The sequence below is a fragment of the Oncorhynchus nerka genome, linkage group LG3, assembly GCF_034236695.1.
Source record: "Oncorhynchus nerka isolate Pitt River linkage group LG3, Oner_Uvic_2.0, whole genome shotgun sequence".
In the NCBI taxonomy this organism is placed as follows: Eukaryota; Metazoa; Chordata; class Actinopteri; order Salmoniformes; family Salmonidae; genus Oncorhynchus; species Oncorhynchus nerka.
Genome location: NC_088398.1, coordinates 73,364,839 through 73,379,812, shown reverse-complemented (window position 1 = coordinate 73,379,812; position 14,974 = coordinate 73,364,839). Strand labels below are relative to the sequence as shown.

The 14,974-nt window shown below is 41.1% G+C and overlaps 2 non-coding genes across 2 annotated transcripts; both read right to left on the bottom strand.

Moving 5' to 3' along the window:
* Positions 1-2,763: 2,763 nt before the first annotated feature.
* Positions 2,764-2,926, bottom strand: LOC115116832 (U1 spliceosomal RNA). The gene has a single exon (XR_003861601.1). It is a non-coding gene; the product is annotated as a U1 spliceosomal RNA (small nuclear RNA).
* Positions 2,927-3,067: 141 nt separating this feature from the next.
* Positions 3,068-3,231, bottom strand: LOC115116959 (U1 spliceosomal RNA). The gene has a single exon (XR_003861636.1). It is a non-coding gene; the product is annotated as a U1 spliceosomal RNA (small nuclear RNA).
* Between the last annotated feature and the right edge of the window lie 11,743 nt (positions 3,232-14,974).

The window sequence follows — 14,974 nt, the reverse complement described above, 5'->3', positions numbered from 1 at the left end:
AATTATAATTAGTTTCTCCCCCACAAAAGGGCTTTATTACAGACAGAAATGTATGTGATCATTTTAATGTAATAAGGTGATGGCAAAGTTTTATTCTATTGTGTGTTATTCTAGCTATGACATCACATCTGACCTTCAAATCCAATTGCATTGGATGTTTAACAGATGTTATTGCGGGTATTGCGAAATGCTTGTGTTTCTAGCTCCAACAGAGCAGTAATATCTAACAATTTCACAACAATACACACAAAAATCTAAGTAAAGGAATGGAATTAAGAATATAAAACTATTTATTTTATTTTATTTCACCTCTATTTAACCAGGTAGGCTTGTGGAGAACAAGTTCTCATTTACAACTGCGACCTGGCCAAGATAAAGCAAAGCAGTTCGACACAAACAACAACACAGAGTTCACACATGAAATAAACAAACATACAGTTTGCAAATTAGGTAAGATAAGGGAGGTAAGGCAATAAATAGGCCATGGTGGCGAAGTAATTATAAACTAGCAATTAAACATTGGAATGGCAGATGTGCAAGTAGAGATACTGGGGTACAAAGGAGCAAGATAAATAAATACAGTATGGGGATGAGGTAGTTGGATGGGCTATTTACAGAAGGGCTATGTACAGGTGCAGTGATCTGTGAGCTGCTCTGACAGCTGGTGCTTAAAGCTAGTGAGGGATATATGTATCTCCAGCTTCAGTGATTTTTGCAGTTTGTTCCAGTCATTGGCAGCAGAGAACTGGAAGGAAAGGCGGCCAAAGGGGGAATTGGCTTTGGGGGTGACCAGTGAGATATACCTGCTGGAGCGCATGCTACGGGTGGTTGCTGCTATGGTGACCAGTGAGCTGAGATAAGGCGGGTCTTTACCTAGCAAAGACTTGTAGATGACCTGGAGCCAGTGGGTTTGGCGACAAGTATTATTATTTATTTTTTTAACCTTTATTTAACTAGGCAAGTCAGTTAAGTTATTATTTTCAATGACGGCCTAGGAACAGTGGGTTATCTGCCTGTTCAGGGGCAGAACGACAGATTTGTACCTTGTTTGTACCTTGTCAGCTCGGGGATTGGAACTTGCAACCTTTTGGTTACTAGTCCAACGCTCTAACCACTAGGCATACTAGGCTACCCTGAGTATGAAGTGAGGGCCAGCCAACGAGAGCGTACAGGTCGCAGTGGTGGGTAGTATATGGGGCTTTGGTGATGAAACGGATGGCACTTTCATAGACTGGATCCAATTTGTTGAGTAGAGTGTTGGAGGCTATTTTATAAATGACATCGCCGAAGTCGAGGATCGGTAGGATGGTCAGTTTCATGAGGGTATGCATGAGTGAAGGATGCTTTGTTGCGAAATAGGAAGGCAATTCTAGATTTATTTTTGGATTGGAGATGCTTAATGTGAGTCTGGAAGGAGAGTTTACAGTCTAACCAGACACCTAGGTATTTGTAGTTGTCCACATATTCTATGTCAGAACCATCCAGAGTAGTGATGCTGGACGGGCGGGCAGGTGCGTGCAGCGATCGGTTGAAGGGCATGCATTTAGTTTTACTTGCATTTAAGAGCAGTTGGAGACCACGGAAGGAGAGTGGTATGGTGTTACGCACGCCTCTGTGAAGAGGGAACGCAACACCCTGTTGCAACTCAACTCGCCACGAAGGGAAAGAGGTATGGACTGTAGGTGTGAGTAAGGATGACAAAAGGCAGAATGTGGTACCGTATACAAGGACTTTATTCCGTCACACGGTAATATGGGGAAAAGGGGCTGGACGGAACCAAAGCAAAGAAAGTAAATATCAAATCCTCCTCTCCGAACTTACCTGCCTAACCACTACTTAATTAAACTAGGGTACTAGGGGGCAGCATTTTCATTTTTGGAAAAAAAACATTCCCGTTTTAAACGGGATATTTTGTCAGGAAAAGATGCTAGAATATGCATATAATTGACAGCTTTGAATAGAAAACACTAACGTTTCCAAAACTGTAAAGCTATTGTCTGTGACTATAACAGAACTGATGTTGCAGGCGAAAGCCTGAGAAAAATCCAATCTGGAAGTGCCCCAGGTTTTGAAAGCACTGCGTTCCAATGACTCCCTATTCAGCTGTGAATGTGCCATCAACGAGTTTACGCTTTCTACGTATTCCCCAAGGTGTCTTCAGCATTGTGACGTAGTTTTACGCATTTCTGTTGAAGAATAGCCGTAGGCGGCCACATTGCGTAAGTGGTCACATGGTGGCTCCGAGAGAGATTCTTGCGTAAAATACAGAGGTAGCCATTACTCCAATCGTTCCTCCTGAAAACGAATTGTCCCGATGGATATATTATCGAATATATATTAGAAAAACACCTTGAAGATTGATTATAAACAACGTTTGCCATGTTTCTGTCGATATTATGGAGCTAATTTGGATTTTTTTTCGGGTTGTGGTGACCGCAATTTCCGGGCGATTTCTCAGCCAAACGTGAAGTACAAACGGAGCATTTTCGCCTACAAAAATAATCAGAGCGGTCAGAGCGGTTTCCATATTATCTCCTGATTGAAGTATTAGCGCGTCATACAAAGTGATAAAGCAAGCGGGTTCACCACTATCTCTTGATTGAAGTATCGACGATGCATAAATTCCATGTAGCATACAACAAATTAGGCTTAACATTGGTCCAAAAAGTCTCTTTAAAAATTATTTCAAAGATCTCCATAAGCATGGTCAGTTGACTCACGACATCCTCAAGAAAAGCAACAGTTTATCCTGAAAAAACACACAAGGGGAGAGCGCGAACTCAGTCCCCCACTACCATAAATTATGCAATTGAGATCCCCACATTTGGGAAATTCACAGGGGTCAGCACAGCCAGAGTGCAATGGATGAACCCCATGCTGCATTTCGCAACATGATGTTTCCACAAAATGCCAACAATGTTTGGCTACAGACAAATGTTTCCACCTTTCGATTGGTCCACAACGTCTCTTTCACAACTGACTTCAAAGATCTTCATAAGCCCGGTCAGTTGACTCAAGTCATCCTCAAGCCTGCCACCAAGCAACAGTTTATCATTAAACAAGACATCAGGGGAGAGCGCGAACGCAGTCCCCCACTACCATAAATTATGCAATTGAGATTTCCACATTTGGGAAATTCGCAGGGGTCAGCACAGCCGGAGTGCAATGGCTGAACCTCGCCCTGGGTGAACTGCCTTCTTGATCACAGTATCTCCCTTGCCAGGTAAGTATGACTTGCAGTTTGGGGTTTTAGGCTGGGTTTCTGTACAGCACTTTGAGATATCAGCTGATGTACGAAGGGCTATATAAATAAATTTGATTTGATTTGAATTTGATTTGAATACATCAGTGGAGGGCAACTCTCTCCAGTGCCAACATTTTGGGCTGACGGTAACCACTTTGTGTTCTGATAATATCACATCACATCGACCTGCGTTAAATGCCGTTTAGGAATGCACTTGCAGACAGAGTGGTGAAAAAGTAGTTTATTTTGTTTACTAGACTATATCAGTGAAGCACGAGATTCCCATCATGCAACACTGTAGAAAAAAAATCACCAATGACTTTTTAATATCTTCACCTGTCTGATATCACAAATGTATGTGATATGACGAAATACAATCACATTCAGACACACACACACACAGAGACAAATGCATGAAACCAATTGATTTATTATCGATAACATCTCACATTCTCTTGTGCTTTTGATTTACTCCGTAAAAGAAGGGTTCTAATTCCACCATGGAAAACACAGGGCCATCAGTCATCAGTCCAGTTCCACTCCTCACCAGCATTATTTCCTTTGATCATTTGAACAGGGCAAAGGAGTACCAAGCACACACAAGCTGCATTCAGTAACGATATTCTTATTTGTCTCATAAATCAAATGCTCCCTGACAGTGTGGTAGAAAATCGGTTCAAATATGACACAATCAAGAACTTTGTAAAAATCAATAGGCTTTTAATAAGAAGGTATCGCAAGCCGGAGTGGTCCGCGGAACACACCCTTTTTCCAGAGCCCTGGCTCCAGTATTTATCCACATATTGCATATGAGCCCATCCCACATGCAAATGAAGTTACATTCCAATCCGTGCATCCTGCTTGATCAGCTCAATAACGCCCATACCTGCTTTCCGTCAGATTATAATGATGACCAGACCCTTGCTTTGTTCCTGCACTTAGCTAAATGCATTCTTTTGTTTGTGTATTATCTAGGATCAGCAGACTATGTGTCTCCTCAGTTTCTAGCATGTCCAGCTATACTAAAAATACTATACATTCCTCTATTTTACAGCCCTATGCTTTGGCTCTGCACTTAGCTCAATATGTTCCTTTGTATGTGTATCTTTATCTCAGAGCAACAAACTATGTGTCTCTGTCATTCCTTCTGCATCTCTACGTCCTAAAAATATGCGAACTATGTCTATTGGTCATCAGTTAGTCATTTGACTGACCCCCTCCTTTGTATATCCCTCTGGCCTTGGTATGTCCAGCTATCCTGGCACCTATGTGTCACCTTCCCTTCATGTAGTCTGTTTTTAGTGTTCAGCTATTCTATACATCTTATGCATTTGTCTATGTGTTATATTTGCTCACACAAATCCCCCCTCTGGGTCTAATTAGCCCCATAATAATACAAATATAACCCTAGGATGGTGAATGAGAATACCTGTGATAGACAATAAAATATAAAAACAGAGTAAAATATATAAACCAACTGGCCCAAACATCTCCAAATTATTAATACCAAATAATACCAAATAGGAGTAAAAGATCCAATTAGAAACATTGAAGAAAACCCAACTAGACCAAACATCTCTAGTATTTCATAAGAGTAAAAGATCTAGTTAAATATAGAAACAATAAAAATAATACATTACATTTTGTTGAAGCATGAGCACGTAAGTACATAGCCTTAGGCAAGGCTATCTCAGTTATGTGAAAAATAAAATAAAAAACAATTCAAAGTAAAAATTTCAATCATTCTAAATTTAAGCTGTCAACATGATCCTCCCTCTCAGACACCTCTCCAACAAACATGATACCAACCTCTGTTAGAAGATTAAGGACATGGTCCATAGACACTTGTAACCGGGATATCCCACTGTAACCTAATATTTAGAAGGCAAAACCAACTTTTAATTAAAAGAAACATTCATTGATATACCTATCAAAAACATTCAACAAAATAAACAAAAACACAAGGCCGTGAACAAAAGTAGATATATTAAAACCTTACATAGCACCTGTTGTACTCACTATGGAAATGACCCTTTTTGTGGATATGTATCAGTAATTAATCCACTCCAAATTCTTATTTGATGTCATCCACAAAAACATAGATTCAAATCCAGATTTAAATCCATCTCTTGCCTTGAACTCCCAAGGTACTCCTCTAGGCTGTCCAATTACATCAAGGTATACCTCAGGATTTTTTCTCATACTCCCTCTTAACTCTAGAGTTATCATAGTCATCATGGGGTGACTTAATAATGGTAACCTGTTGAATTGCTCTAATTAAGGCACAAAAAACCAATCCATCCATCTGGCAGTACATTCAACAGTTTGTTTTTACCACACATCCAGAAACTATCCTTAATACCTCTGTCTTGATATTTTAGCATAATAAGAGATGGCGCAACCTGAGTTATTTTACCACACAACCCTTTTCTATTCGTTATCAACCCTTTATCTCTATTTCTACTAACCCCTGCAGTCTCTAGTACCCAAATAGTATCACATTCTACAGTGGTGTTTCCTACATTAATCCCTTCGGTGTTGTGGCTGTAAAAACATTCATATTTACCTTTAATCACAGTGTTTCCATCTAACAAAGGTCCATTTAATTCAGTTCAAATGTTATAGACAGCACAATCCTTGTCACCCAACCCAGTGTTGTTCAACACAGTTCTGCCTCTAGTGCTCCCCTGAGCAATCATACATTCTATATCACACAAGGGAATATAATACTTTGTCTTGGTACAATGAACATTTTTCCAAGTTGCACAGTTTTTAAATAATGCTGGTTCAGGGACTATTATGAGATCCGACAAAGGTGATTTACTACACAATATACAATTGTCCATTATGTGTTTGTTTGCCGTATACTCCGCCCATTTGTACCACTCATTCTTCACTACTTCTTCTCGTGTGGTATCCTTGAATGGTTCAGATTCTGATATGTCTACGTCAATCATCTTTGCAATGTTCTTGTCTTGAGGTGGGTCATTAGAGTTTGTAAAAAAATCAAAATGTCAGTAAAGAACCCTCCTGGTTCTGATGCTTTCTAGCTACCACAGGCTCTTTCTGTTTATGTATTGGCGTAAGACCAATTCTGAATGACTGAGGAACTACTCCCTTCAGTCAATCTTGTTCTCGTTATTTCACCTTCAACTGGTTCAATCTGATTCATGGTGAGCACCCACTCTTCCACACATTTGATTAATGTCAGGTCACATCCTTTGGGGTCCCAAACAGCTTCTCCCTTTGTTATATGATGCGTCCATCCACAGAGTGGCTCCTCCGGTACAGGTTTCTTCTTCCATACAGAACCTGTCCTTTGTTCCCCTGGTTCTGTTAGAATTTGTGGCGGAACATGAATCTTAAACCTGTCAAAAAAATATCCTGTCTTTTCATCTTGTTCAACAACATCTTGTTCTCTTCCTGTTTTTATCATTTATCTTGATCGTGAGTGTGTGCATCATTTCCATATTGTCCTTAGTTGTTCTCACTCTACCATTGTCACTGTTCTTTTGTGGTCCTAATTTCAATTGTTCATTATGGACACCAGGTAAGGGCTGAAAAGTCAATTGTGGGGAAATCCCCATTTCTTTCATCTTGCAAGATTTCTCCTTCTGCTCTTGGTAAGGCTTCTCCTCCGCTTTCTTCACTTGTTGTTCCTGATAAGGTTTCTCCTCCACTCTCTTCGCCTGTTGTTCCCTCCTCAGGCCGAACTGGGCTTCCATCTGGGAAGGCGTCCATTTCAGGGAAGAGATGTTCCCATTCTTTAGGCGATACCTCGGGGTCCCACTGTAGAAGGCTTCCATCAACAGAGTCTGCCCCAACAAGTATATCATCAGGAGTAGCAGACATGTTACCCCCCCCCCACACTTCTTGGCTTTCTGGCCATACTGGAGGAGGCTTTGGTTGTTTGTCTCTTTTCTTTTCAGGCTCTTTTCCCCGGGTGCTTCTTCTGAGTGCGTTAGTTGGCGCACTCGTCATATCTTGGCTTGTATCTGGTCTGCCATTTTCTTGATTCCTCTCTGGCGCTTTGATCGTTTCCGCTGCTCCTGCTCCCTCCGGGCTCCCACCTGGTGAATCAGCATCCTCTGTGTCCTCATCTCTGTATGATTGTATCCTTCTCTCTGTCGGGACTCGGGTGCAGTGGTTTAGATGATACCACGTCTTGCTTCGTTTCACTTGGACGGCCGTGTTTGTGGCTGTTGCCACCTCGTAGGGTCCTTCTCTCCTCGGCTGATCCCACTTCCTTCGGAACACTCGAACGTAGACTCGATCCCCTGTTATCACTGGGAGAGATCCTTCTGGTCCCCTTGGATCATCAGATGTGGAACCTCTCGTCCTGGTTCAGATTTCTACCTTCTTTCTGTGGGGCTTTCAGACTTAGAGACTTATGGCCTCTGTTCTATGACTACACCATATATTCTCTTACTTCCATCACTCATCACACAAACTGACATTCCAGCTGAAGCTGGCGAACCCTTCTCCATCTGGTTTCCTAAACATAAGACTTGGAAAACAAAAGACAAAACATAACAGTATTGACAATGTTATGTGTTATGCATGACTGTATTCATAAATACTGAAATCTAAGACCATGACAATTCCCACTCTCTCTTCACCTGACTCTATGCCTCCAGGATACTTTTCTGCTGGACTCCACAAAAATGGAAGCCCTAATTAGCTTCCTCGTGCTTTTATCCAGTCTTCCCCTTTCGGCCGCAGGTTCTGAGAGGTGTTCCCAAACCATGTCATTTTTTACTTAGTTCCCCATTTGCTCTATTTCAACTGATAAGCATGTGCATAACCTTAATCAACATTATTTCTTCTTGAAGTAATTCAACACTGAATGGGCTTCCACATCGAGCCTTCAACATGTGGTTTAGAGTACAACTACCCTAACATCTATCCTTATTCACATGATACATTATCAAATAAAACAAATAACCCCCAAACTCAACCCAGTATGTCGACAGTGGAATCTAGTCTCTCTCTCTCTCTCTCTCTCTCTCTCTCTCTCTCTATCTCTTTTATTTTGTTTCACGTCCTCTGTCATGGTGTTTTCAAGCTCACCCATTATTCAGCTGGACCTTACTTCTTGTGAAACTTATGCACCCATCAAAGAGAGACATGACGATCTTTACCACTGCAGGTGCTGTAAGAAGTATATCCCCAGCCTGGTGTATCTTGACGTACACTCAGTCTCCAGAATTCAGCCCATGCCCTTCCATCTGGCGTCTTATGTGCTGTCTTTTCCTGGGGACATCCACACTAACACATGGGTTATTTCCTGACAACAGACTTTCTTCGGGACTCGGGTGCAGTGGTTTAGATGATACCACGTCTTGCTATAGCAGGATCACTAAATCTTAATTTTTAAATAACAGCCCTATGTAAACATTCTGTTATGTAAACATTATGTCTCAAATACCTGGCCTCTTGCCACAAAAATATTCATAATGATAGCCAAATTATGGTCCCTACAGCAACTGCTGTAAGAATAACATGTAATCAGTCAAGTGTCTTCCAGTTGAAAGAATATCCAATCCTAACAAAACTAAGTACTAAGCTTCTTCAGAATGCCACTACTTATTACTTTTACCATAATCTAGGTGTGTGTAATGTTCTATTTACTTTTAGAATTGTCCCTATATTTTTACAAGACCAACTGTCCTTCCTTTTCTGTGAATTATCTTGTCTATGAATATGCATTGTTTCTAGAAATAACACCCCCCCTTGTTACCATAACCTTCATATGAGCCCCCAATGTAGTTACAGTTTTTGTAACCCATAACACATAAGTCACTACTCCTAATTTCCTTCCATAGTTTGATACATACTTAAATATTCTCAAATCATTTTTAGTCAATTTATATCAGTCTCCCCTCAGAAAAAATATACACTCTTATTTTCCTCAAAACAAAAATAAATTGATCAAACAAGAAAAATAGTAAAGTAAATTATAATAACTGCATATTTGCAATAAATTACCACTATTTGTAATGTCTTCTTCATCCTTGGGTGTTATCACACAACAGACTATACTTTTTATTCAATTACTTATGTCATTCCAATGTATCACTCCAATTACAATAATATTGTAAAAATAAAATAATATAATATTCTGCAAGTTCTGTCAATCAACCTGTCTCAGGATTAGTTTCCAGAGTTTTCCTAGGCCTAGTAAATTTAAACAGTCCTATAGCCAAAACATAACTAAATGTTGTTTACAAATTGTCCAACCCGATATTCAGAATAACAGTCCTTAATGCTTACTTTAACTCAAATTTGACCTTCTCAATTAAATTCATCATTCCTTTAATAATTAACATTATACTAAAAACTTTTAGTACCAGTGTAACGGCTCTCTTCTATCTCCTCCGGAGACACCTGAAACCCCACCTCTTTAAGGAATACCTAGGATAGGATAAAGTAATCCTTCTCACCCCCCCCCTTAAAAGACCTAGATGCACTATTGTAAAGTGGCTGTTCCACTGGATGTCATAAGGTGAAAGCACCAATTTGTAAGTCGCTCTGGATAAGAGCGTCTGCTAAATGACTTAAATGTAAATGTAATGTAAATGTCCTCCTCTGACGAAGAGGTAGAACAAGGATCGGACCAAAATGCAGCGTGATGATGATTCATGATATTTTAATGAAGGAAAAACTATACATACAGAAACTACAAAAATAACGAAATGAAATAACGAAAACCGAAACAGCCCTATCTGGTGCAAACACAAAGACAGGAACAATCACCCACGAAACACTCACAGAATATGGCTGCCTAAATATGGTTCCCAATCAGAGACAACGATAATCACCTGACTCTGATTGAGAACCGCCTCAGGCAGCCATAGACTACGTAGACACCCCACAAAACCCCTAAGACAAAAACACACCACAATAACCCATGTCACACCCTGGCCTGACCAAATAAAGAAAGAAAACACAAATACTAAGACCAAGGCGTGACAACCAGTCTATTTTATCATGCGCCCTTTTGCCTCTGTTTTCCTGTCATGAGTAGCCTGGTAATAGAAGGTCATTATCCCAATCCCCTTTAGTGTTTCTTCTCCCAGACACATATCATTCCAGATACAGTTCACAGGTCATCAGACACAGTTGTCCCACACTATTCAGCCAGTAGGGTGGGTTTGAGTTTCACACACACTTGTTGTGGTGATAGTCTCTCCCAAGCATTAATGCATTCTGACATTATATTTCCGTGATAACTCCCTTATTCTACTGGCGATCTCTCAGATGAGTTACAGATTATGTAGTTATCATCATAACCCTTGCAGAAACTCCCAAGAGAGTAATAGGATACGGCATGTGTCAAAATTGATTGATTGCTGACCTTATGACCTGATGACATGTACAGAATATGTGCCCCCGCCCCGCCCCCCCTGTTCGTGTGGTCATGTGTTAGAGGGTGTTTGAACTTTTGGGGCCCATGCCCCCCTCCACCCCCCAGTTTTATCTCCCTTATGGTTGTTATCTATGAAGCTGGAATGTCTGGGGCTATAGATAGCGCTGGGGCCTCAGCATTATAAATGTCCAGAACAAGGCTTTCGAAACCCAGAACCGTAAACCCTATTTTTTAAACATGGATTTTGCGATCAGTGGCAAAGCTGTGATGACTGTAGCCTCGGAGGCAGGACCGCGTCTGAAACATCGAGAAAGGGCAAAGTATACAGCCGCAATATACGATGCACCAAAAAAGCGTTTTTTAAACGTGTATAGAGTCCCGAACTGAGCCGTATCACCAAGGGTTACAGCTTGTTCACAGGCTACGAGACCCGTTGGGAAGGTACCCCGGACACCTCAGGAAGAGTATTTCACAGAGTTAAATTACAACGTATAAATGGACGGCCTTGCGGGTGCGTGGAATTTTACGTCAGCACCGCGGAAATCCGAAACCAAAACATCAGGGCTGGCGGTTCGGACGGGGATTTCCGGCTTCGAATGCTTATACCCCTTAAAAGCTGGCCTTTAATGGAATTGCAAATGTTGGAGCTGTTGGACGCTCTGTTTGTACAGAGCCAAAAGCGCCAGAGCATTGTACGGATAAAGAAGTGCATAATATATACGAATCCTGAGGATTACGACTCAAAGCAACCCCAAGAAGATACAACGTCAGGAGAGGCAGCCCCAAAGAAAGCGAGGTAAGCTGTGTTGTTAACCCCGCCCAGATACCCCGAGGGTTGGTTCAAGAATAAAAAGGCTGGTTCTTAAAACCTACAGTTCTTAACCTACGCATTGACCATGGATATTCCTAACGCATACCCGAACTCCGAAACGGCCTGGGCTCCCGACACTAAGGATTGTATGCCTCGCAGCCCTCCATTCTACTCCCCCTGGCAAGACCCTCGACACCCCTACCTGTACACAACCTGAGGACGTGTTTGATGGGGTGGTCAGTACTATTTTTGTTGACACAATCAAGGCCTCAGTAGCCGCGCTTTTAGACGTGGTGATTGGAGAATATATACGAGAAAAATGCATCGGTTGTGAGATTAATCACCCCAGCCAGCGAAGGCACCCCTGCCTATACGATCCCCCAAGATACTACTTCTTCAACAATTTTGAGGCGCTGGTGAAAAGACTTTGGTCCCGCCGGTTTATACCATCGCTGGTCAGAGCCTTGGAGGCTATGGGCCTTGTGCCGTCTATCCCCAGAGTTTACGGGGTAACCGAAGCATTCCTACACGAGCTAAAGGAGGCAATTCACATACACCAGAAACTCAAAGAAATCCGACACCCTGGTGGAGGATAACAAATACAGGGAGGCTGTGGTGTCGGATGTGTTGGCTTTCTGGCTCAATAAACCCCAAGAGCCCGAGTGACATTTTTGTTATTTAGATGTAGAGCAATGGGTAACTATATGTATACGATGTTAGATAGAATAAATACATTTTTTATTTTGAGAGAACTTACAAGTGTTATGCATCAAATTATTGAAAATAAAGTGAACAATGTCTCGTTCTACAAAACCCCCAATTCCGGGGGTAATGTAGAGCGTGTTTTGAAAATGGACCAAATCATGACTCATGTACGCCATGCTGGCGAGGTTCTACAATGGACACAAATGGTAACCCGGCTTGGTGGTGATTCTGAAGAACTAGAAACAACCTTGTCTAAGATTTTACTTTATTTGTTTGAAACACCCTTTAATTGTACCATGTATCATATTTGTTGTTTATATACTTTTATAGCGGATGTGTCTGTTGTAAAAATTCAACGAAACAAACCTGTTAATCTAACCCAAATATACAAGGTTTTACATGATTTGATCATAGAGAAAGGGGGGGCATGTATCCTGCAACGAATTAGGGATTGTCTGTATACGTAATACCTAATGTTTTCATGAAAATAAAAATCCCAAAAATGAAAATGAAATGTTGTTGTTATTTGAAAGTGGCTCATTAACATTATTGTACCTCAGAGAGGCAAGAAGGATGGCAGAGCAGATTTTGAAAAACATTTATTATAATCCCTCTAACCCGGGGTCTTATGGTGGTAAGGAGCGTTTACAGCGCGCTTTAGCCGAAGAAACAGGTCACAGGTTAAGCGATGCTAAAGTCACTGAGTGGCTATCTGAACAAGATGCGCACACTCTACATAAACCGGTGAGAAAACATTTTCCTAGAAATAGAGTTTTTTCTACACACCCATTGTCCCAATTTCAGGCGGATCTATGTGACATGCAGGCCCTTGCAGATAAAAATGAAGGAAACCGCTACATGCTAACGGTCATAGATATTTTCTCTAAAATAGCTTTTGTCCGGGTCTTAAAGAATAAGAGCGGCGCTGAGGTGACCAGGGCATTTGCCTCTATCTTGAAGGAAGGAGGCGCCCCCAAGAAAGTGCAGACCGATGGCGGAAAATAATTTTTTAATAAGACCTTTCAGAAACTAATGAAAAAGCACAATATAGTACATTTTGCTACAGGATCGGATTTGAAAGCTTCTGTGGTTGAACGCTTTAACAGGACTCTGAAGGAGAGGATGTGGCGCTATTTTACAGCGCACAACACGCATAGATATATAGATATAGTTCAAGATTTAGTAATTGCGTATAACAATAGTTATCATAAAAGTATAAGGATGAAACCCTCCGAAGTCTCTTCGGAAAACTCTTTTCAAGTCTTTAAAAATCTGTATGGTTTGCTCCCTCTTCGCCGTAAGAAAAAAATACATTTTAAATTTATTGTGGGGGACTTGGTTCGTATATCCAAGTTGAGGGGTGTTTTCGATAAAAAATACGTGCAAGGATACAGTGATGAGCTTTTCACGGTTACAGAATGTCTGCCGCGCATACCCCCGGTCTACATATTAAAAGATTATGACGGGGAACTTATAACGGGATCTTTTTATGAGCAGGAATTACAGAAGGTAACGGTTGGTAAAGACAAGGTGTTTCACGTAGAGGAGATTCTAGATCAAAAGAGAGAGAAAGGTCAAAAATGGGTGCTGGTCCGCTGGAAAAACTGGCCGCTAAAATTCAACAGCTGGGTATTAGAGAAGGATGTAGTGGAGGCATCAGGGGTTAATTTAAACCCCCATGCATGATAAAATACATCCTCATTCGGGTGTACACCGGAGGGCATAATGGAACACAGCGGCTTCTACCTGACTCTCCCCAGTAATGCGTCAGCACACATATATCGTAATAATCAAGAGTTCTAATTATACAACCAATTTTCCAAAGCCTATAGAGTTATCAGAGGCCTGGGAAGTAGGGCTCAGCGAGATTACATACCCCCATAGCTGGTATAATATCAAAGATAAGGACCGGGAATTTTATTTCAAAAATTTAACGGAACCTGCTAAATTTATTAAGGTTAAAAAAGGGTTCTATAGAACCGTCGAAAGGCTCGTCTCCGAGTTGAATGAACGGCTATCGCAGAACAGTATGGAAATATTCCTGATGTACAACCCTATAAATAAAAGGGTACAAATCTCAGGAGATGCTTCCGGGGGGATAAAGACCAGTGGTAATTTAGCCTACATGTTAGGGATGGGGCCCAATACATGGACGTATGTGAGAGATAAATTATTCCCATTCCCGCGGATATACATGCAGGATTTTACAACATATTTGTGTATACCGACATCATATCATATCAAAGGGTCGGAGACAGCTGTGTGCCACTCCTGAGAACGGTTCATATAGATGGAAAGGATGGGGACATCGTCACTGTTACCTACGACAAGCCACACTACGTACCTGTAAGCAAGAAATATATTGAAAACATTCTTGTTGAGCTTAAAACGGATCAGAACGAAAACATTGAATTTACTTATGGTAAAACGATTGTAAACTCCACTTTAGACCCACCAAAACCTCTCTACATATATAATATTAGTATTATATATTTTATATACATAATACATCTAAATTAAAATTATGGAACACCGACATCTCGACCCTAACCGGTATGTCACATACTATGTGGATCAAGTGGGTAATGGGTTACCAGGATATTATGGATCGCCCACCATGTATGGTTCGGGGATCGGAGGGATATTTCGTAATCTCTTTAGGATGGTTTTACCGTTTATGAAGAGAGGCTTCAGCATAGCCAAACCGCATTTAAAATCAGCAGCAAAAAAATATAGTAAGTGAGGTTGTCGCCAATGCGATAACCAGAAGGGCGTCACCAGATGTCGAGAGTCAAGAAGGCTCGGGGTTGATGATGTTGTCTCGAAGACCGAAAAAGAGACCGCC